Consider the following 22,515-nt stretch of genomic DNA (forward strand, 5'->3'; position numbering starts at 1 on the left):
GAGAATGGGCAAGTAAGTGGGAAATGTTTGAAAATGCATGGTCGTGCAATTTAGTAGTAGAAATATATGTGCGTACTATATTTTTATAACGCCGAGGGGAGAAAATCAAGGAATCTGAAATGCAGCTGGACTTGTGCAGAACCCCCAGAAGTTTACTTTGCATGTTCAGCCGGTATTGAAGAAGGTACAATGTTAGCATTTATTTCAAAAGGTCTAGAATACAAGAACAAGGATGTGCTTAACAAGGCCCGGGTGAGGCATCACTTTTAGTATTGTGAAGAGTTTATTGCCACAAGAAACACCTTTGGCTTTGGTTAACGAGCGGGTTGTTGATTTACACTGCGCCTGAAAGATTTGAGAAATTTATCTTTCTTAACAGACACCCATTCCAAATGGACAGAAAATGTGCAAATGTAAGGAGTGAGAGGTTGTTTGGAAATGGGCGCTATCGAGGGGGTGACGCACGACCTTGAGATGGATGTCCTCACTGTTATTGGAGTGGCCATCGGGGAGGGAGAGACAGGGAAACTGACAATCTTCACTGCAGTTAACCTGGCTGTCAGGGGGGAATGATGGAGTGACTGAAAATTGGAACCAGTCAGGGAGTTATGTGGTAGGGAAAATGGGACCCAGGAAGGGAATGATTTCCAATTTAAAAATATTTAAGGGAGTGCAGGCCAAAGCGCTGATGACATTCGCAAACTGACAATGATCTACGGCAGGAAGAGTGAGTGGAGAAGACAGAGACTGTAGTGAATGGAGAGAGTTGGGGAGGAAAGAGAAATAGAGACAGAGAGGAGAGAGATTTGAAAAGGAAGAGAGAAAACAGAAATGAGTGGAGATTGGTGAGTGGAAGAGGGAGAGGGTGGAGGGAAGGAGGAGATAGACGGTGAGAGAGTGAAAGGGAACATGTTGAAGAGGGTGAGTGAAAGTGGGAGAGGGTGGTTACAGGTGGAGGCAGAGAGAAACAGAAAGCTGGGGGAGAGGGTGCAAGAGATTGCGAAACAGTTAGCTTCAAGGAAAGTGTTTGCAGCGTGGGCTACTGAGACCTGGACTGGGCGTAGGGAACAGTGCAGAGGTACATACAACTCTGTGGGGTGTAGGCAAGGTAAATGCAAGCAGGCTTTTTCCACTTAAGTTGGGTGTCATTGGACCTATAGGTCATGGGTTAAGTGTGACATGCAAGCTGAAATATATAAGGTGAATATAAGGGGAAACTCTTCGATCAGAGGGTGGTGAGAGTGGGAACTGATGGAAGTTGGATGTGGGTTTGACTTCCAATAACGAGATGCAAATGTACGGATTCATAGAGACGTACAACACAGAAACAGACTTCGGCCCATCTATTCTGTGAACAGGACTGCCTATTCGCATCGACCTGTCCCGGACCACAGCCGTCCATGCCCCTGCCATCCATGTGTCTATCCAACCTTCTCTGAAACGTTGAAAACGAGCTCATTTTCCTCTTCAGCTTTTCAACGTTCATCCGTCGCCCCTGAACACTACAACACAGTACAGGCCCTTCAGCCCTCCATGGTGTGCCGACCCATATAATCCTTAAACAAAACAGTAAACCCACACTACCCATAACCCTCCATTTTTCTTTTATCCATATGCCTGTCCAAGAGGCTCTTAAATACCCTTAATGTTTTAGCCTCCACCACCATCCCTGGTAATTCATTCCAGGCACATCCTCTGCGGAAAGAAGCTTACCCCTGATGTCTCCCCTAAACTTCCATTTCTTAATTTTTTTACATATGCCCTCTGGTGTTTGCTATTGGTGCCCTGGGAAACAGGTACTGACTATCCACCCTGTCTATGCCTCTCATAATCTTATAGACCTCTATCAAGTCCCCTCTCATCCTTCTACACTCCAAAGAGAAAAGTTCCAGCTCTGCTAACATTGCTTCATATGACTTGTTCTCCAATCCAGGCAACATCCTGGTAAATCTCCTCTGCACTCTCTCCATAGTTTCCACATACTTCCTATAATGAGGTGACCAGAATTGAACACAATAGTCTAAGTGCGGTCTCACCAGAGATTTGTAGAGTTTCAACATGACCACTCTACTCTTGAACTCAATCCCCCTGTTGATGAAGCCTAGCAACCCATAGGCCTTCTTAACCGCCCCTATCAACCTGTACAGCGACCTTGAGGGATATATGGATTTGAACCCCAAGGTCCCTTTGTTCATCCACACCATTAATCCTGTACTCAGTCTTCTGGTTAGTCCTTCCAAAATGCATCACCTCACACTTGCCCGAATTGAATTCCATCTGCCATTTTTTGCCCAACTCTGCAGCCTGTCTATATCCTCTTGTAACCTTCGATCACCTACAGCTCCATCCACAACTCCTCCAATCTTCGATTCAGCCGCAAACTTACTCATCCATCCTTCCACCTCGACATCCAGGTTATTTATAAAAATCACAAATAGCATGGGTCCCAGGACATATCCCTGCGGCACTACACTAGTCATCGACCTCCAGGCAGAATACTTTCCTTCCACAACTACACTCTGCTTTCTTCCTTTAAGTCAATTTTTTATCTAAGCAGCCAAGGTTCTACTTATCCCACGCCTCATGACTTTCTGGATGAGTCTCTCATCAGGGACCTTGTCAAATGCTTTGCTATAGTCCATGTAGACCACAAACACTGTCCTACCCTCATCCATTTCTTTTGTTAATCTTCAAAAAATTCAATCAGGCTCGTGAGGCATGATCTTCCTTTCACAAAGCCATGTTGACTATCCATGAGTAGACTGTACTTCTCCAAATGCTCGTAGATCCTATCCTTAAGAATACTTTCCAGTAGTTTGCAGACCACCGACATAAGACTCACCAGTCTATAGTTCCCAGGTTTCTCCTTATAACCTTTTTAAACAAGACAACTACTTTTGCCATTTCCAATCTTCTGGCAATTCCCCTGCAGTCAAAGAGGATACAAAGATCATAGCTAATGCTCCTGCGATCTCTTCTCTTAATTCCCACAACAACCTGGGGTGTATCATATCCGGCCCTGGGGATTTATCAATCTTAATGTTTTTAAGAAGATCCAGCACTACTTCTTCCTTAATCTCCACATTGTCCAGCACACAGGCCTGCTCTACTTCGACCTCATCCAGATCAAGATCCTTTTCACTTGTGAATACTGAAGCAAAGTATTCACTTAGGACCTCTCCAACCTCGTCCGCCTCCAGGTGCATGTTGTCCATGTTCCCACCTTCGTTCTCGTCATCCTCCTATTCTTCGCATACGCAGAGAACGCCTTGGGGTTCTCCTTAATTCTACATGCCAAGGCCTTCTCATGCCCCCTTCGAGCTCTCCTAAGTCCTTTCTTTGGCTCCTGCCTGGCTACCCTATATTTCTCATATGCTCCTCCTACTTCCTGTTTCTTATATCTAACATATGCTTCTGTTTTTCTCTTGACGAGTTGCCTCACATGTTTCGTCAGCCACGGTTCCCTTTTCCTACCATTTTTCCTTGCCTCAGTGGGACAAATCTATCCTGAACCCAGCACAAGTGTTCCCTAAACTTCTCCCACGTTACTTCTGTGCTTTCCCCTTTGAACATCTGTTTCCAATTTACTCTCGCTAGCTCCTGCCTCATCCCTTCAAAGTTAGCCCTTCCCCAGTTAAGCACTTTACCATTTTGTCTGATTTTATCCCTTTCCACACCTATGCTGAAGCTAAGTGAGTTGTGGGCTCTCTCTCCAAAATGCTCCCCCACCAAGAGGTCAAGTCAATATATATCAAGACTACTCATTTTAGTCTCGCCCAACCTCGGTGGACAAATCAGCAGATGCTGGAAGTCAAACCAACAGGCACACAATGCAATTCCAATGTGAATTCCACACACTGGAACTCAACAGGCCAGGTCGCATTTATTGAAAAGAGTGAACATTTCAGGATCAGTCTTGATGAAGGATCTCGGCCCGAAACGTCGACAGCTTACATTGTGCATAGATGCTGCCTGGCCTGAGGAGTTCCTCCAGAATTTGGTGTTGCTCAGTGGAAAAATCCTGCTTGCATTTGTCCTATACGTATGCCTCAGTATTTATTATACCTCTGTTAAATCCCCCTCTAAGCTTCGAGAATTAAAATGCCAACCTACCCTTCCTTCCTTACAACTCAGGTCCTCCAGATCCGACAAGGTCTTTTGAAATTTCCTCTGGACTGCTTCAACCTGATTTATATCCTTCTTGTTAGCAGATGACCAAACCTGCGCACAGTACTCCCAGTCAGGCCTCAATGGCGTCTTATTCAACTTCAACATTACGTCCTGTCTCCTGTAATCAGTACTTTGATTTATGAAAGCCAGTACGCAAAAGGCTTTCATTTCAACCCCTATACCTCTGCCAACATTTAAATGAACTAAGGACCCGTATTGCCAGATCCGTTTGTTCCACCGCACACCCCAGCGTACTGTTCACTGTGTAAATCCTACCCTGGGGGGTCCTACCGAAATGCAGCACCTCGCACTTGTCTGCATTAAAATCCATCCACCAGTTGTACAGCTGGTCCAAATCCCACTGGAATTTAATAGACTTCCTTGTTGACCACTGGACCCCTAATATTGGAGTCATCCGCAAATGTGCGGATCCAGTTAGCCACATTGTCATCCATATCAATGGTATAGATGTCAAGCAACAGCGGAACCGGCACGATCCCTTTGGCACTCCACTAGTCACAGGCCTCCAGTCAGAGAGGCAATTACTTCCTCGCTTCTCCCACAAAGCTAATACTTAATACAATTTACTACCTCTCATTGAATGCCAAGCCACTGAACTTTATTGACCAGCATCCCATGCGGGACCTTGTCAAATATCTTGATAAAATCCATGCACATAACATCCACTTCTTTGCCTTCATCAACGTTCCTAGTAAATTGCCCTTAAAAAGCTATCATATTCATTCGACTTGACCTACAGGACGCAAAACTGTTCTGACTATCCGTAATCAGCCCCTGTCCATGCAAATACTCACAAAGCTGATAGTTTAGAATACCGTCCACTATCTTTCCCACCACTGATGTCAAGCTCACAGCAGCTTTCTTAAACAGCGGAACAACATTACACATTACTCATCGACACGATGGGGCAAGTGACCTAATTCTGATCAATTATAGTATGGTCGTGTTCTTGAGTCAGAGAGGGTAATTAAATCAGCCAGAATGAAATGGCAGTGCCGACTCCATGGGGCAAATTCCTCAAATCTGCCCTTATACCTTATCACCTTATTCGCTATTCTCCAGTTTCCCGTTTCCTCACCCGCCGCTAATGGTGATTGAAACATTTCTGCTGGAGCCCGAGCAGTTTCTGCATCTGCCTTTTCAGAGGGAGCATCTTGGCAGGACCTGGGAGTTTGTCAACTGAATTTGCCTCAAGGCAGGAACATGTCCGTCTCTGTGATAAGTATATGGTCAATGAGCTGCTTCGCCTCTTCAGATTCTGCCTCCGTCTCCCGAATGTGATAACACCCACAGCTCCCGATAACAATTGGCTTCATGCACTGATGACCGTTCAGGATACAAATTTTGTCTCTTGCAATTATTTCGCTTTTTCCTTTTCTGAAATCCCCTTCGGATTCTAGTCATATCGTCTCCTTGGGCAACCCCGTGTCTTCTTTAACCTTCCTGATCTTTTCTTTAGTGTTCTCTTGCATCTCCCATACCCCAGAAGTACCTCACTTGTCCCTACCTGCCAATACCTGTTAAGCTACTTCATGTATTTCTTCAATGTCTGCAACAATATCTCTTGAAAAACAAAGTTCTCTAAACCTGTTACTTTACGTTTTATTCTGACAGGCACATACAAGCTCGCAACTCTCAAAATGTCACTTTTGAAGGCATCGCTTTCGCCAAGTACACCACTGCCTGATAACAGCGTGTTGCAAAGCACAGTTCTCAAAGCCTTCTTAGATACCATCAAAATTGGCATTTTGATGCCAATTTTGACCCCACAAGCCAGACCGTTGCTTAACAATATTTACTTTTAAAATAACGGCATTGTGAACGCTAGGTGTTAAGATTTCGCCTACACAATCTTCTGTCACCAGCCGTGTCTCAGTATCTAATGAAGGAAACTTTTCTGAACATATTTAACAAACACTATCCAACCTAGGAATTTTGAGCATGGGAGGCCCAGTGAATGTGTGGAAAGTTAAAATCAGCTACTTTCACAAAGTTATGTTTCATTATACAATCTGGGATCTCGCTATAAATACGTTCCTCGAAATGGCTCGGACTGCTGGGTGGTCCGTAATATAGCCCCAGTAACGTGGTCCGACCTTTTCACCCTTAACGCCTCACTAGAGGAATTCTCCAGTCTGTTCTGATGGAGCACTGCCACGGTATTTTCCCGTGCCGGTAACGCGACCACTTCTCCTTTAACCACCCCCCCCCCCCTTCGCTCTGTGGTGTCTAAAACAACGGAACCCCGGAATATAGATCTGTCAATCCTGCCCCTGTCTCTCTAATGGCTACAATATTGTAAAACCTGTCGATTTATGTTCTGACCTTAAATGCCTTTTCTTCAATACTTCTTGCATTGAAATATATGAAGAACTGGACATTAATCTCAACATTCTTTACTTCTTGATTCTTGACTTTGCCTGAGGGCTTAACATCTGTTTGAGAAACTTGGATATGTACGTGGATGGGAGGGGTATGGAGAGCAGGTCAGTGGCAATCAGCACAATAATAATTTAACACGGAGACGGGAAGCAGTACACAAATAACCGGTGTGGAATACAGAGACTGAGAATCGTATGCGGTAAAATTCCCCGCTGTTGGATATGGAGACCAGAACCGCACGCGGTAAAACTCCTGGCCTGGAAACGTAATCCCACGGTGGATTTTGTCAGTGACTGTGAACAGACATGATTAATGACATTGCAAATGGGGACTGAATAAATAGTTGGTCTAACAATTCTAATCAGTCACACCATCTACTTGCATTTCTCCCTCACTCCTGACTACTTACACTGTCTCCCTCACCACTCCCTCCTCCCAGTCCCTCTTCATCTTCCGGCCCTCTACTCCAGACTTCCCTTCTTGCTCACTGTCTCCCTGAACGTCACGCCTCTCCCTAATCCCTTCCTTATCATCGCCTCTCTCAATTATCTGTGCTTCCTCACCGCCTCTCTCTCCCTCCCCCTTCCCTATCCCTCTCAGTTACACCCCTACTCGACCAGTCTCCCACTCTCTTCCACCCCTGTCCTCGCTCTTTCCTTCTCTCTACTACTCTATCATCAACAGCTCAACAGAGGACGCCATCTCCACGGCACTTCACTCTGCCCTGACCCACCTGGACAACCCCAACTCTCACGTCAGAATGCTTTTCATTGACTTTAGTAGCTGTTTGAAAGCAACAGCAGCCACACCCCGGGCAATGGCTACGACAAGCCGGCTAAACCAGGTGAGGGTAGCCGACGGGTCTCAAACGCGCAGTGAGATAGGGAGTTGTCTATCCCAGCACGAGAAGACAGACTCCAGCGGATAGAGCGTACGAGACCAATGGAAGGTCTAACGGTCAAAAAGGCGGTCTCTGCAAGCATTGTGGAACGTGCAGACTAGGACAAGACACAGAAGACATCCTGGTCAACCACTGTGCCTAGTCTCATCTCCGGACGTCTCGACTCTTGTCTTGCCACTAGATCCAGATGGGAATTGGGAAGTCAGAGTGAGGTTGATGCTGCACAGCTCTCCCTCATTTAAATCCAAATCATGCTCTAGTCTCGACACCATCATCATCATAATGGCATCGAGGTCTTCATTGACGATGACGATGGACGAACAACACGTCAGGCTCACTAGCAGCTCTCTGCGGCTTGCAGAGAGACACACTGAGAGTTGATTACATTATACATTGTATCCTTGTTTGAATAAAGAGAGGAGGACTCACTGTTAAGGACAGGAATGAACATCTGTCTAGCACCCAATAAGCATTTTACCTTTTGTCTCTCTCCGTTAGTCGCTTGCCCAAGGCTGATCAAATATCTTGACGGGATTGGGTAGAATCTGTTGGAAGACTCGTATAAGTTAGACAAAATTTTACGAAGTGGAAAGGAGGCAGTATCAGTTAAATTTTGCTAAATGGGCAGCAGGCGGTACCGGGTAAATTTTATGACGTGGGCAAGAGGCAGATGTGCCAGGTAAATTTATCAATTGTGCAGGAGGTTCCAGCCAGGTAAATTTATTAAGTGGGCAGGAAGTGCCAGTCTAGTAAATTTATCCGATTGTTAATTGAGCAGGAGGCTTTGTGCCGGGTAAAATAGTTAGGGAACATTGGTCAATTGCAGTTGATTGATATGAGTGGGCCAGGAGCAGCCCGACACAATGTGTGAGAGTTTTCCAGAAAAGGAAAAAGTTTGCAGCGCTGAATAAGAAATTGAGGAACAAAATCTGGCCACTGGGGGGGAACCTGGGATATTACCTCGTGAGAACAAGCAGTAAATTTGATATGGAAAAAGAACTGTGAACAGAAATGGAAATTGTTGAAAAGGGAATGGAAGGAAAGGCAGATGCAAAGTGGAATAGTATATTATTCGCAAGTTGGTGGAATAATGCATGTGACGAAGTGATAGAGGTACGTACTGCAGAAAGAACGCCAAAGGTTGGGAGAGGCTAACAGCGGAACGTGAACGGGTGGATGGGCGCCGAAAACAAGAGCAGGAAAAAACAATATAAACAAACCAAAGCCATTCTAGATAAGACAGCAGGGCTGGAAAGTCAGTTTGAAGTTTGAACTGATAGGGAAACAAGGGATCCTGAACCCATATCTGGCTGTCCTGACGAAGGGTCTCGGCCTGAAATGTCAACAGTGCCTCTCCCAATAGATGCTGCCTGGCCTGTTGTGTTCCACCAGCATTTTGTGTGTGTTGCTTGAATTTCCAGCATCTGCAGATTTCCTCGTGTCTGGCATCCCAACACTGTTTGAGGACAGTGACCATGATGAGGAGTGGGCACCCACCGTTCTCCTCCACCTTGCCAGTAGCCAAGTGCAGCCAGTGCCCCGAAACATAATCCTCCCAGTACTCAGATACGGTGGCTGCCCGGGTAAAACAGCGGCATGTCTCTACACCCTGAGATCCAGAAAGGGAATACCAAGGATTATTCCGAGACAGGAAGGGAAGAATCCAAAAAAACTCCAGAGTTAATGGCTCTACAAAGACAATTGCCCACCTGAATGCTGCCCAATCCATGAGCAGGAAAAGGAACAGCCCTCAGTGATTCCCGTGTTTGCACCCTGGAAGCCTCAAGAAATGATAATGATCATGAATCAGGCCCCAGGTAGAAAAGAAAAACCAACACAGTTTGTTCAGTGTGTCCACAGTACTATACAAATGTGTAATGCCACTCCACAAGATTTATTCGGTCTCTGCTGCACGATTCTCCCAGCTGATGAGGGGTGGAACTGGAAGGCAGAATTGAGATACCAAACCTATCAGGAGTTACAGACGGGAAACCATAATGAGAATGAACAGACAGACCAGATTATTCAAGCCTCCGAAAGGGCTCTCCAGCAACCCGTAAACATCACTAAAATACTTGAATCCAAACCTTAGCCTGGGGAATCAGGACCATTAGGAGCGACTTAGGGCCTGCTATGGCACTTTCGCAGGAGATCAAGCCTGTCATGGTGGAAATCCGTCCCCCCAGTTTAAAGCCTTACTGCTCCGATGCTTAACAACTAAGTTAGCCAACGTGATTAAAACAAATAATATGGATTGTGCTGACAATGACCGAAATCGAATGCGATGAGCTTTGACAAATTATTGGGACCCAACCTTCGAATCCCGATCAATCCTGAAGGGAACTCATACTAAAAGTGAATAGGTTCAGCGGGAAGAAGGACGCGAAGGGGCTACATCTGGAGATCAGAAATGGGAACAAAAACCCACCAAGGGACCGGTGGGGACAACAGCCCGCTTAGAAATTGACAAGCAAGGATGCTTCCAACCATGAGTATCACCCCTCAGGAAGAGCCCAATGTAGTATTGCAAGTTGCTGGAATTCCAATTCTGTTTCTGATTGATATGGGGGCAACCACAAACACTCTCAATCAGGAAATGGTATCCGAACAGGGATTCCAGCCATCAGCCACCACAATCCCTCTGTCTGGGTTCGAAGGCACAGAACGTACGTATTCACGTACCCAGCCACTGCAGGTGGAATTCCGGGGGGATCCGGTGTGAAGTTTCATTTACAGTCACCACCAGTCGGGGGTGTAATCTTCCAGGAAAAAAGCATGCCCTATCCTTTGAAACAAGAGATTCTGTGCATGGACAAGGGTATCACCCTGGAACTAGTGAACAGACGACATCTTCCCCAGTTTCTGACCACCCAATGGTGGCACTTAATCTGGACTCAACTGCGTTTGCACCCCTTCTGGCAGTGGCCAACTATCATGTGACTCTGTGGTACGACCCTATGGGGTGCACAACTGAGGTAAGCCAATACTATGCACCCCTCGAGGACCATTAGATATCAGTCACAGTGATAGGAGAGGCTAGAGGAAGAGAGGGCAGTGCATTTCTGGCCAAAGTTCCGGATTTCCTTTGGCGACAGAGAGGACTTGTGGTTCCCCATACCACCGTTTGGGTTCGTCCCAGGTTCAAGCCAAAGAGCCTCGGATTCCTCGCTTAAACGTTGACAAAACAAGGGTTGACGAAACAGAACTTCCTAGACTGGGAAACATGCATCCTAGCCAGACTTGCAGGTGCCCAGCAGCGGAGAGGAATAACTGAGACTGAGTGATTTTGGAAGATCACTTTTCATTCCTGTGGAGTAGCCAGGAATTCACCAGAGATAATCAATTTGGCTACAGCACTTGAGGAGCTGGCCACAATACTGCAGGGGCTCTGACAGAAACACAGGCCCAAGTAACAGAAATATCCACTGAAATGATTGCAATCCAGCAAACAGTCGTACAGAATCATTTGGCTTTAGATTTTATCCTCACTGAGAAAGGGGGAACCTGTGCTATTAGTGACATAGAATGCTGCACTTATATCCCTAATGAGTCTACTAACATTACATCCCTCTCCAAGCACACTGCCAAGGAGATTGACAGCATCAAGTAAGTAGGGCAGGATTTACATGGGTTCACTGAAGGGTTGAAGACCTGTTAGGTAATATGTCGGGCATGATATTGCATTATGGCTCAATAGTTGTACATAATGATCAAAAGGAAGGAATGATAATGTATGTAAAAGGGTTAACACTTTGCTAAGCAGGAGCAGCCTGTTTTTCTGAAAGAAACTGCTGATGATCAACAGATGTGCTAAGCCATGCTGAGCCGTATTTCTTCTCAATAGGGCTTCAAGATGCTTATCTCCTTGTGTACTCATGCACAGAGATAGGACACAGCAGTCTGGTCTGTGTGTGTAAGCCATTATGACTATTTTGTAAATTGTCTTTAGGCGCTGTAAGCCCCGGGTAATTGGAATGAAGAGTTTGTACATATACAGTGTCTGAGTGACTTTATCCGGATTCGACTTCCACAGAATGAGACTGTTTTTAAAGGGCTGGACTGCTGGAAGCACATTACCAGACCTGCAGTGATTACAACTGGATCTGACAGAGGCAAAACTGGTTCTGCTGGGCACATTCAGTCTCCCTCCATCTATTCCCTACCTTCCCTTTTACAGGTATGCAATCTCTAAAGGACCAGTGATTGAGTAAATGAGACTCACGAAACTTTCTCCTGACTGAATCACTGGAATCTCCAAGTCAGATGGGTTCTCTCCAGTTGATGCTCTCAATCCTTGGGTTGGTTCACTTGTTGCTGTTCCCTCATCTTCAGTCGTGGTTTCCCACTGCCCGACAGCTTGATCCCCAAGGGCATTTTACTTGGATCTAATACTGTGATATCCAACCTCACACAGTCACAGAGCTGCACCTGCCACTTACCCACCCTGAGAGTCTCACACATCATCCCCACGTCTCAGACTGGGGAGTGCAATCCGGGATTTCCCCACAACCAATGTCCAGCTTCTCGAGATATCTTCTTCATTGCAGAAGGACAAGCAACCAGCCCCATCTATAGAAACACTAACCAAAGTCAAAGCCAAAACACCAACAGTTCCATATGCCTGGAATGTCGATCGCAGGATTAGAGCCCAAGCACCAACTCTCCCAGTACTCCTTGCTGCCAGTAAAATGCTACAGTGTGTCAGCCAGTCACTGTTCATAAACTAGTACCTCCACACCAATGCACAACACAACTGGTACCGGATGACCCTCTGGCATTCCAGCTAACAAAAACTGATTCTGGAAATAACTCAGCAAGGCCAAAGATGCAAAAGAACTCTTCACAATGAAGACAAAGGTTTAAAAGAAAGATTGCTGATATATAACATTGCAGAGGTGGGATACAGGGTGGACTGAGGTTGACCCAGATGGTTGATGTATATCACTGAAGTGGGAGTGAGGAGGCTGGACAGAGGTTGAACAAGATGGGCAGGGAATGAGCAGATGGAACCAGGTGGGAGAAGGGATCAAGGATAATCACTGATGAGCCTTCAGCAATACACAGATACTGAATTAACAGCATACACTACCATATAGAAGATTCTAAAATGACCAAGTTAGAACAAACAACAAGAACTTTGCCATATATACTTTGATCCTCACCACATTTTTATCAACAAACCATAGCAACTTTCCTATCTAGACAGTTCAAGTTTTGCATGGTAACTGCTCTGCTCGTGACTGTGAGGAACTGCAGAGACCTTTGGATACAGATCAGCACATCACAGAAACCATTCTCCCCCCTAGGCCTCCCAGTCCCTAGGTAAAGCAGGCAGTGAAATCAAAGATCCCCACAACCTGGGACGTTCTTCCTTCTCTCCCACCACAATTGGGGAGAAACAACAGCCATAAAGCTGAAGGAAGCGAGGGGAGTTGAGGGAAGTTAACGGGACTCAATGGCCAACATCAGATGTCCCAACAAAACTCAGAGGAAGCATCACCACTCATCCGGGGACAGTACGAACACACCACGTGATCTTGCACCAGATCTGCAGTAAGAAGCCTCAAGTGACCTGCTGACGGGACTTCCTTTTCAATTCTGTGGAAATAGACAGCCCGGACTCCTGGTTTGGATCATTGAATGCAGATGAAGAGAAGTCTACACATTTTTGACGAGCCCGGGTAACTGGGTACTAAATGAGTAATTGGCCCTCAGTTCGGGACTCACGGCCAACAACAGATCTCCTCGCTCCAGATTGGTCTCAATACTCACCGATGGGAAATTGATGTCTTTTGCCCGCAGACAGTGATCCCGACCAAGGAGGTGAGGACACTTTCCCGATCCAATAAAATAATCTACTTCAGCACTGACCAGAAAGGAAAACACCACCAATCCAGAGGCAGTGATCATGCGCAAAGAGATTGTTACATCTGCGATTAAATGGGAGGGGAAATGGGATCACGTCTACCATCACCCGACAGAGCACTCCAGCTACCCAGAACTCTGTGGAAAGAAACAAAGTTGCCCCTCACATTCCCTCTCACCTTAATTGTAACAGACATTTCAACCCCCAAGAAAAACATAACATCTGTCTATCTATTCCTCTCATAATCTTATAAATGTCCAACCAGTCTCACCACAGCCTGTGCTGCTCTGGAGAAAGCAACACGTTTGTCCAACCTCTCGTTATAGTTCATGCCCTCTAATCTAGACATTCTCCTGTAAACCTCTTTTACACCCTCTACTATTATTATGACATTTCACATTCTTAAAATAGTGACCCTAACTAACCTAAGACAGGGAATGTTTTCCAGGATTAAATGTCAGGAATTGTGAAAAACTGAGTTTAAATGTAATTGGCTACAGTGTGTGTAAACTTCAGACTTCAACTGTAGCCATTAACATGAAAAAGAAAATTTGCCAGTGTATCAAGCAGATAATTGGCAAATTTTCTGTTCTCATTGATGAATCAACAAGCATTAAGACCGCCCTAATAGTTTATTTGAATTGTGAAAGTGATAAGGCAGGTGATCCCCATTTTATGTTTTTAGATCTAATTGAATTGCCTGATCAGAAAGCTGCAAGTATTGCTAAGCATCGATTGATCTGTCTCAATAACCATGGGTTGATGACTGATACCTGTCGCTTTTGCTAGTGATGAGGTGAGCGTAATGCTTGGTGTCAAATCTGGTGTTGCTACAACTCTCAAGGAACATTACCCTGATGTGACGATTTGGCACTGTCTTAGTCACAGATTAGAACCTGCAGGAGATTATTCAGTGAGAGAAGTTCACAGAAAATAAAAATCATTTTTAAACATCTACAGACAAATTGTACTCTGTTTACAGTAGATTACCTCTGAACTGTCTGAATGTGCCTCTCAGAATCAGAATCAGGTTTATTATCACCAGCATGTGTCATGAAATGTGTTAACTTTGCAGCAGCAGTTCAATGCAAAGCATAATACAGAAGAGAACGCAAAATAAAACAATAAAAATAAACAGCTAAATCAGTTACAGTATACGTATATCTGGGACACTTGCTCATCGTTATTTTTATAAATTACCTAGATGAGGAAGTGAGGAATGGTTAGTAAATCTGCTGACGACACAAAGGTTGGGGGTGTTGTGGACAGTGTTGAGGGCTGTCAGAGTTTACAGCAGGGCTGAGAACTGGCAAATGGAGTTCAACCCAGTTAAATGAAAAGTGATTCATTTTGTTAAGTCAAACATGATAGCAGAATATAGCATCAATGGTAAGACTTGGCAGTGCAGAGGATCAGAGGGATCTTGGGGTCTGAGTCCATAGGACACTCAAAGCTGCTACGCAGGTTGACACTGTGGTTAAGGCGATATACAGTGTGTCAACCTTCATCAATTGTGGGATAGAATTCAGGAGCTGAGAGGTAAAGTGGCAACTATATAGGACCTTTGTCACACCCCACTGTGCTCAGTTCTGGTCGCCTCACTACAGGAATGATGTGGAAGCCTTAGAAAGGGTGCAGAGATTTACAAGGATGTTGCCTGGATTGGGGAGCATGCCTGATGGAAAAATGTTGAGTAAACTCGACCTTTTCTCCTTGGAGCAACAGAGGATGAGAGGTGACCTGTCAGAAGTGCATAAGATAATGAGTGGTAATGATCGTGTGGAAATTCAAGGGCTTTTTCCCAGGGCTGAAATTGTTGCCACAAGAGGGCACGGGTTTGAGGTGTTGGGGAGTAGGTACAGAGGGATGTCAGGGACAAGTCTTTTACTCAGAGAGTGGTGAGTGTGTGGAATGGGCTGCCGGCAACGGTGGTGGAGGCGGATATGATAGGGTCTTTTAAGAGACTTTTGGATAGGTACCTGGAGACATCAGAGAAAAAAGGAGAAAAACTGGCTTAGAAAACTAGAGGGCTATTGGTAACCTTAGAAATTTCCAAGGTCAGGACATGTCGGCACAACTTTGTGGGCCAAAGTGCCTGTATTGTGCTGTAGGTTTTCTATGTTTCGGTGAATAGATTAAAATCATGCAAGAAACAGAAAAACTATATATTTTAAAAGTGAGGTAGTGTTTAGGGGTTCAATGCCCATTTAGCTATTGGATGGCAGAGGAGAAGAAACTGTTCCTGTATCACTGAGTGTGTGCCTTCAAGCTTCTGTACCTCTCTATCTGATAGTAACATTGACAAAAGGGCAAACCCTGGGTGCTGGAGGGCCTTAATAATGGACGCTGCCTTTCTCATCCTCTGGTAATCTTATAAACGTCTATCCAGTCTCACCCCTGCCGGCACGGCTCCAGAGAAAACTAAACAATTTTGTCCAACCTCTCGTTATATCTCATGCCCTCTAATCCAGGCAATATCCTGGTAAACCTCTTCCACATCCTCTCCAAAGCCCCGACATCCTTCCGAAAATGAGGGCACTCTAGGTGTGGTCTAACTAGTTTTATAAAGCTGCAAAACAACTTCCCGACTTTTGAACTCAATGCTTCAACTAATAAAGACAACCACGCCATTTGCCTTCTTAACCACCGGATCAATCTGTGCAGTCTCTTTCAGGGAGCGATGAACTTGGAGTCTGAGATCCCTCTGATCATCAACACTGTTCAGGGTTTTGCATTTAACAGGGTAGTGTCTTATACATTCGACCTACCGAGCTGCCGAGATGATCATCACTGATCAAATCTCAGTGAGATTTCTCAGATCCTGCTGAATTTGATGTCAAGTGCACGTACGGAGAAACACTGACTTGTAGTAGCATCACAAGCAAGAACATTCAGATAACACAGGGAACATAAATCATGTAATTCTCTGTCAGTAACAATATAGAAACATGTTTTACGTCCTCCTGCTAATTGGACCAGAACAACAGGAGCTGAGCGGCGGCTCATCTCAGACGGTTCGGTGTGAAGGTCTCACAACCCGGACCGACCCCGGCAGATTCTGTGAAGGAAGCGAGGCGAGGCCGCCAGTTCGGGAAGGTTCATCCCCTCCCCCTTCAGGTTTCACCGATCGCCTTGTGCTTCTCTCCGCCTCCCAGTACCTTTTATTCTCCAGTCCTGCCGAAGGGTTTCGGCCGGTAACGTTGACTGTACTCTTTTCCTAGCTGTTACCCGGCTGGCTGAGTTCCTCCAGCATTTTGTGCCCGTTGCTCGCATTTCCCGCATCAGCAGATTTACTCACTACCCACCGTCAGACCCCTCCGCTCGGGACCGGCTTCAGTACTCACCGAAGGGAAATTGCTGGTGTTGCCCCGCAGAGAATAATCCGTCCCGGCTCGCCGCCCCAGGAGGGAAGACCCCTCCCGATCCCGATCCCGATCCCGATCCCTCCGCCGACTCGCTTCCACAAAGGACGAAAAAACACAGAGCCAATCCCGGACTGAGCATGCGCGATGTGTATAACGCGTCATCGGGTGGTGGGCGGGGCCTCGGAAACAAACCAGCTGGTGCTGCCGATCCGCGGTAAAACGGGATCACGTGACTTTATGTCTCCCACGTGACCCTATCTCTGCTTCTCAGTCCTCACACGCTGCCCGACCCACTGCCACATTTCTCACATTATTTCTCTATATTATTTTCATATTTACACCAGATACGTATTTAGTTTTTCTCTCCATATTTCCCCGATCCCTTTCCCTCCACCCCCAGGTCACAGAGGTCTCAGAGTTAGAGTTTCGATTCCCATCCGGGTCAAACACACAATTCAGACCCACACAGGAAATGTGCAGGTTTCACTTAAATCAGTCTATGTTTATAAACACTAATTACTGTTCACATTCCTCTGGTCTCACTGGACAGGAACACTGAAACATCAAGTGAGAAACAGGTGGGCCATTCCGCCCCTCTAACCCTCAACAAGCTGGCGGCTGGTCTCCCGTCTCAGTCACATGTTTCTGCGCGATCCTCATTTCCTCGATCTCTTAGGTCTCCACACATCTGCCGGCCTCTGTTTTATGTGAGGACGATCACTGAGTCTTAAGCGCCCTCTGCGGTGGGGATTTACAGACATTTACCACCCTCAGAGTGGAGACATTTCCCCTCATCTCAGTCCCGGTCAGTCCACCACAATTTTAAGAGACTGGGATCCCTGGTTCAACCGGTAATGATGTTGTGCTTTTCAACGTGTTCACCTCTCAGTCTTCGATTTTCTAAAACAAATCATTCTTCATATGATTATCCACCACTCCAGGGGTCAGTCTGGTGAATCTTCATTGCACTCTCTATAACAAATACTGTCTGAACACTTTGCTAATCCTCTATGGAATTAATTTCCATCTTCTGCAGCCCCGTGTTGCCTCAACCACTCCATTTTGTTCTTTGGTCTGTATAACCCGTGCTAGTATGGGCAGAGGGATTTTACACCCTATTCCAGGCACAATCTCAACAAATCTCAAATAGTTGTCACTTTGCCCGGACCACTGGCCCCGCTTGCAGGGCAACAGTCTGCCAGAGTTTGCCCTCCATTGTGGTGAATCCCTTTGCTCGCCACCACCTTCTGCTGAGACATTTCCACAGATGAGCCCCTCCTGTCCCCACCGGGACAAACATCATGTCCGCCCCCTCTCACACCAGCTTCATCCTTTCAATTAAATACCCCTCTCGCTCCCTTCCCGGGGAACCGGCATCAAACTGACGGGCCGAGCGGTCTCCTCCTACCTCTCAGTGATACATCAGACTCCGGCCGCAGGAGACGCGTCACAAACGCCCCCAACTTCCCTCGGAAATGGAAATAAATCAGAAAGCGGCCATTTACTTTGGTATTTGTTCCGCCCTGACGGGAGATCGATGCTTGAGCAGGAAACGGTTTCAGCGGGGTAACGCCCTCTCGGCTTGTCCATCTTCGTTACTGGTTGTGACCAGTGATTGACATCGCTTCGCACCAATGGGAAAAGTGCAGCCCCTGAAGCTTTGGTTTTCCGCGGTGGGGGAGGGGTGGTCACGGGATGGGTAGCTCAGCCGTTAAACCGATAAAGCTCGAGCTCTCCAGCGCGTGGGTGACGTAAGACACCACGCACGCGAGGGCAAGTCCCGGGGTGGGGAACCCACGTGTGACGTAAGGCGCGTGGATTCGCCTGTGTGACGTCACCTGTGGGGGAAGTCTTGTAATTAAAAGCACCTTAATGGACGTTTCTGATGATTCCAGTGGGACAGCAACATTAATCACGGGTTTCATCACTGAATCCAGTGTTGTGAGATGTAAAGTCCCCTGTTATGTGTCCGGCTGTGCCGTGTTGTTGGTGGAGTGGGCAGCGTGGTGTTTGTCTCGATTCGGGTCACAACACCAGAATTGCCAGCGGGGTCCACACACACTGTATTAGTCAACAGAAAACCTCTCGTCCCTGCAGTCTTTGTCCCCCGGTAAACTCAACATCCGGACACTGTGGACCATAGATACCCCTTCCTCCCAGAGTCAGGGAATCACTCAGACAGCTGATCGCTGAGAGGAATTATATTTATTGGTCATTAAAGTTCCCCCAGATTCGTTTGGACGGATTTGATGTGGAGTTCAGGGTGTCACAGTGAAAGGGCCGGACGGCCGAACTCTCTCCGTGCTCCAAACATCCTTCCAGGTGAGGCGACATTTTACCTGTGAATCTTCCGGGGTCGCCCGTTGTGTACACTGCTCCCGATGCGGCCGCCTCTACACTGGTTACACCAACGCCTCTGCAGTTGTGCAGGGTAGGATTGTTTTTTGTGGGGGGGGGGGTGGATCGATGTTATTGTTCCCTTTTGTGCGGGAAGGTTGGGGTTTGGGGGTTGATGATCGGGATGGCGTTCTTGTTGATGTGGGGGGTGGGGTGGGAGTTTGATTTTTCTCTCTGAAAGACTCATGCTCTTTCTTTGTTTTGTGGTTCTCTGGAGAAAAATAAACGCAAGATAGATTGTTTTGATACAAGTTTGATAATAAATTGAACTATCCGCTCCCAGCGGGACTTCCCGGTGTCCAAACATTTTCATTCCGATTCCCATTACCGTTCCCGTTCCGACGTGTTAACCCATCGCCTCCTCTTGTGCCAGTTTAAGGCCACCCTCAGCGTCCAGGATCTGCACCTTATATTCCGTATGGGTAGCCCTCCCCAAACCTGATGGCACGAATATCGATTTCTCCTTCCGGTGAACAAATCTCCCTCCCTCCCACTCCCTCTCTTCCTCTCTGACTTTTCACGTCCTCTCACGTGCTTAGCACGTCTGTCTGGGTCCACTGCTCCTATTCTCCACTCTCCTCTCCTAATGGATTCAATTTTCTTCTGCACTTGAGCTTTCCCATCTACCTGGCTTCACCTGTCACCATCCTGCCAGCCGTTTCCTCGATGTTATTGAGATATTTCCCTCATTCCATCTCAGTCCTGAAGGAGGGTTCAATTAGAAACGTCGACTATTGACTCTTTTCGATAGATGCTGCTGAGTTCCGCCTGCATTTTGTGTGATTTCCAGCATCTGCAGATTTTGCCGTGTTTGTGAATTACCTCTCAGTTGGAGGGGTTGGGTGGAAGAGTGGATATGGCCGGTGCAGAGAGATCAACCGCACAGAGCCTCGACGTTGATTTTTTTCTCTTCGTTCCTGAATCGGAACTTCCCATCTTTGAGCTGGAAAGATGTCTATGAGATTCCGATCTGCACCACAGTCGATGGGTGAAAAGGAAACTGACAGCATTACACAACGAGGAAGCTGACTGCAGAGAGAACCAATCCGTCAGGATTCCCCTCCCTGCTGACGGGTATTCTCTTTTTTCAGAACGCTTGGAACATGCGCCCGGAATTGTCCTGATCACCACAATAGAGTCAGGAAACCTTTCTCCTGCTCCACTCTGATTCCTCTTGAGACAGGCACACGCGCTCTACTTGCATAAGGCCCTCCATGGACTAGATGCTGTGTGTCGAGCGAGGAGCCAGTCGGTTATCCAGTCGTTACGTGGAACAGACAGGTTAATCATTTCATCCAGACTATCCTTCTCGTTCCGGACTGCGAACTCACGTAGGAACCCTGCATTCAGTCCACACTGGAAGGCAGTGATGAGCGATCTCTGATGCAAACCCCTCTCTCCTGCAGTCGTGCGGGGTTTAACTGCCCCCGTAAAATGTCGAACAGGCTGAGTGAAGGTCCATCTGGAAGATAGACCATGTAAGCCAGTTTTTGCCCACCGTCACAAAGTCAACCAGGCTGGGCATGGAATGTCAGCTGGCATTTGGGAATAAACATCCTGCAACAATCAGGATCAGCATCATATCCGCCTGGTTGTGAAATATATATATATATATATATATATATTGGCCCGAGTGCGGAGCAAGAGACACTGAAGCAGGTCGATAGTTCACACACTTTATTGCGAACAGAGTTAGAGAAAAGAATAAACGCTACGCCAAACAGGGCCATTAACTAAAATTATCAAAAGGAAAATGAAGCCTACAGTGTGGTTGAAAGGAATAACTTAATGTAAAATGAACAACAACACACACAAAATGCTGGTGGAACACAGCAGGCCAGGCAGCATCTATAAGGAGAAGCACTGTCGGCGGTTCGGGCCGAGAACCTTCGTCAGGACAGGACCCTTCATCCTTATAGACGCTGCCTGGCCTGCTGTGTTCCACCTGCATTTTTTGTGTGTTGTTGTTTGTATTTCCTGCATCTGCAGATTTCCTTGTGTTTACTAATATAAAATGAATATTGGGAGTCAGTTTCCTCAAACACTCCAATTTCTCAGGCAAGGCCGAAAGCAAGCAGGCAGCGATCACACTGAAATAATAATTAGTCAGGGGCTCTGTCACGACCACGGATTCAGCAGCGCAGCAGATACGGCAGTTGCGCTCGTGAGGATGCACGTGTCAGCTAATCATTATTTCATTGTGATAGCATTTAACTCAATTCTTTCTATCATAGTGCTCGACGCAGCCCCTGAGGCGGAACAGAACTGCATCCTGTGGAAGACCCGGATGAGCGGCGTGTCCAAGGTATCCTTAGCCACAATACACTGTATTAAATTGCAGGGAGATGGGAACCAGAATGCCAGATGTTGGGAAGACTGCAGACAGAGCAAAGAATCAAAAGTTGAGCATGGTGCGACTACTGACCCGAGCTGCATGTATTTCAGTACAGGAAGTAATGGAGGAAAGTTGTGTAACGAGCTGGAGATGAGGGAGCTGGTTGGGCAGACAGAGGCAACGTGTAGTGAGGAGAGGCTGTCGATAGGGCAAAATTGCAGTCAAAAAGATGCAACAGAAATGGTGGACAATATCGAAAAGCGTGCATACAGAAATGAAGATGTTACATTTGAATGGGGCAGTATACAGACTAAGGCAGATAAACTTGCAGTACAGTTGCCAATCGGAATGATGTTATTGGCGTCTCTGAGTAATCTAAAAGGGTGGATACAGGGCTGAACTGAATAGTGGCTGAAAAAAATAGCCTGGTGCTTAAAGTCCAAGGATACACGTTATATCAAAACAAAGCAGGAAGGCAGAGTGAGCGGGGTTGCTCTGTTGGTGAAAAATAAATCAAATTATCCGAAAGAGGAGGTATAGAGTTGGAAGACGCTGATTCTTTGCGAATAGAGGGGAGGAACTGCAAGGGTACAACGACAGTGATGGGAGTTGTATACAGACTCAAAAACAGTGGTAAGAATTTGGCTTCCAAACTTCAAAGGGGGATAAAAAATGCTTGCCCAAGGAGTGTCCCTTCTGGCACCTGGCTATCTTCCTCAGGAATTGGGCCTTAATCACCTCATTTTCTTCCCAATCATTCCCAGGTTCCGCTAACTGCAAACACGTGTTTTCTATCAGCACCTGCAGTGTCAAATACCTGTGACCACAAGGAGCTGCCAGTTTATTGGTCGACTCGTGTACGAGTAACCTCATTCCATGGTTCTTAGGACGATCAGTTCTAAGTCTAGCATCGTTTCTGAATACTCTACGAAAGCCACGACTCCGGTTAAATACTCTCCTGGCACCAATTCCGCGCTTGCTACGACCGTAACGCCTCCCGACATGGCCTCCGCGCCCGAGTTCAGCATTTGGGTTCGTTCCAGCACCACGTCCTTGCAACAGAACGAACTGGCTACGA

The 22,515-nt window shown here is 46.5% G+C and overlaps 1 protein-coding gene across 1 annotated transcript in view; it reads right to left on the reverse strand.

The window, feature by feature from the left end:
* Positions 1 to 16,820, reverse strand: part of LOC132387044 (NACHT, LRR and PYD domains-containing protein 12-like) — a 48,348-nt gene extending 31,528 nt beyond the window's left edge. Inside the window, exon 1 of the mRNA XM_059959418.1 lies at positions 16,685 to 16,820. The gene's annotated coding sequence lies outside the window, so the exon portion shown is untranslated. The remainder of the gene's footprint in view (positions 1 to 16,684) is intronic.
* Positions 16,821 to 22,515: the final 5,695 nt, after the last annotated feature.

This window comes from Hypanus sabinus, unplaced genomic scaffold, assembly GCF_030144855.1.
Source record: "Hypanus sabinus isolate sHypSab1 unplaced genomic scaffold, sHypSab1.hap1 scaffold_1492, whole genome shotgun sequence".
In the NCBI taxonomy this organism is placed as follows: Eukaryota; Metazoa; Chordata; class Chondrichthyes; order Myliobatiformes; family Dasyatidae; genus Hypanus; species Hypanus sabinus.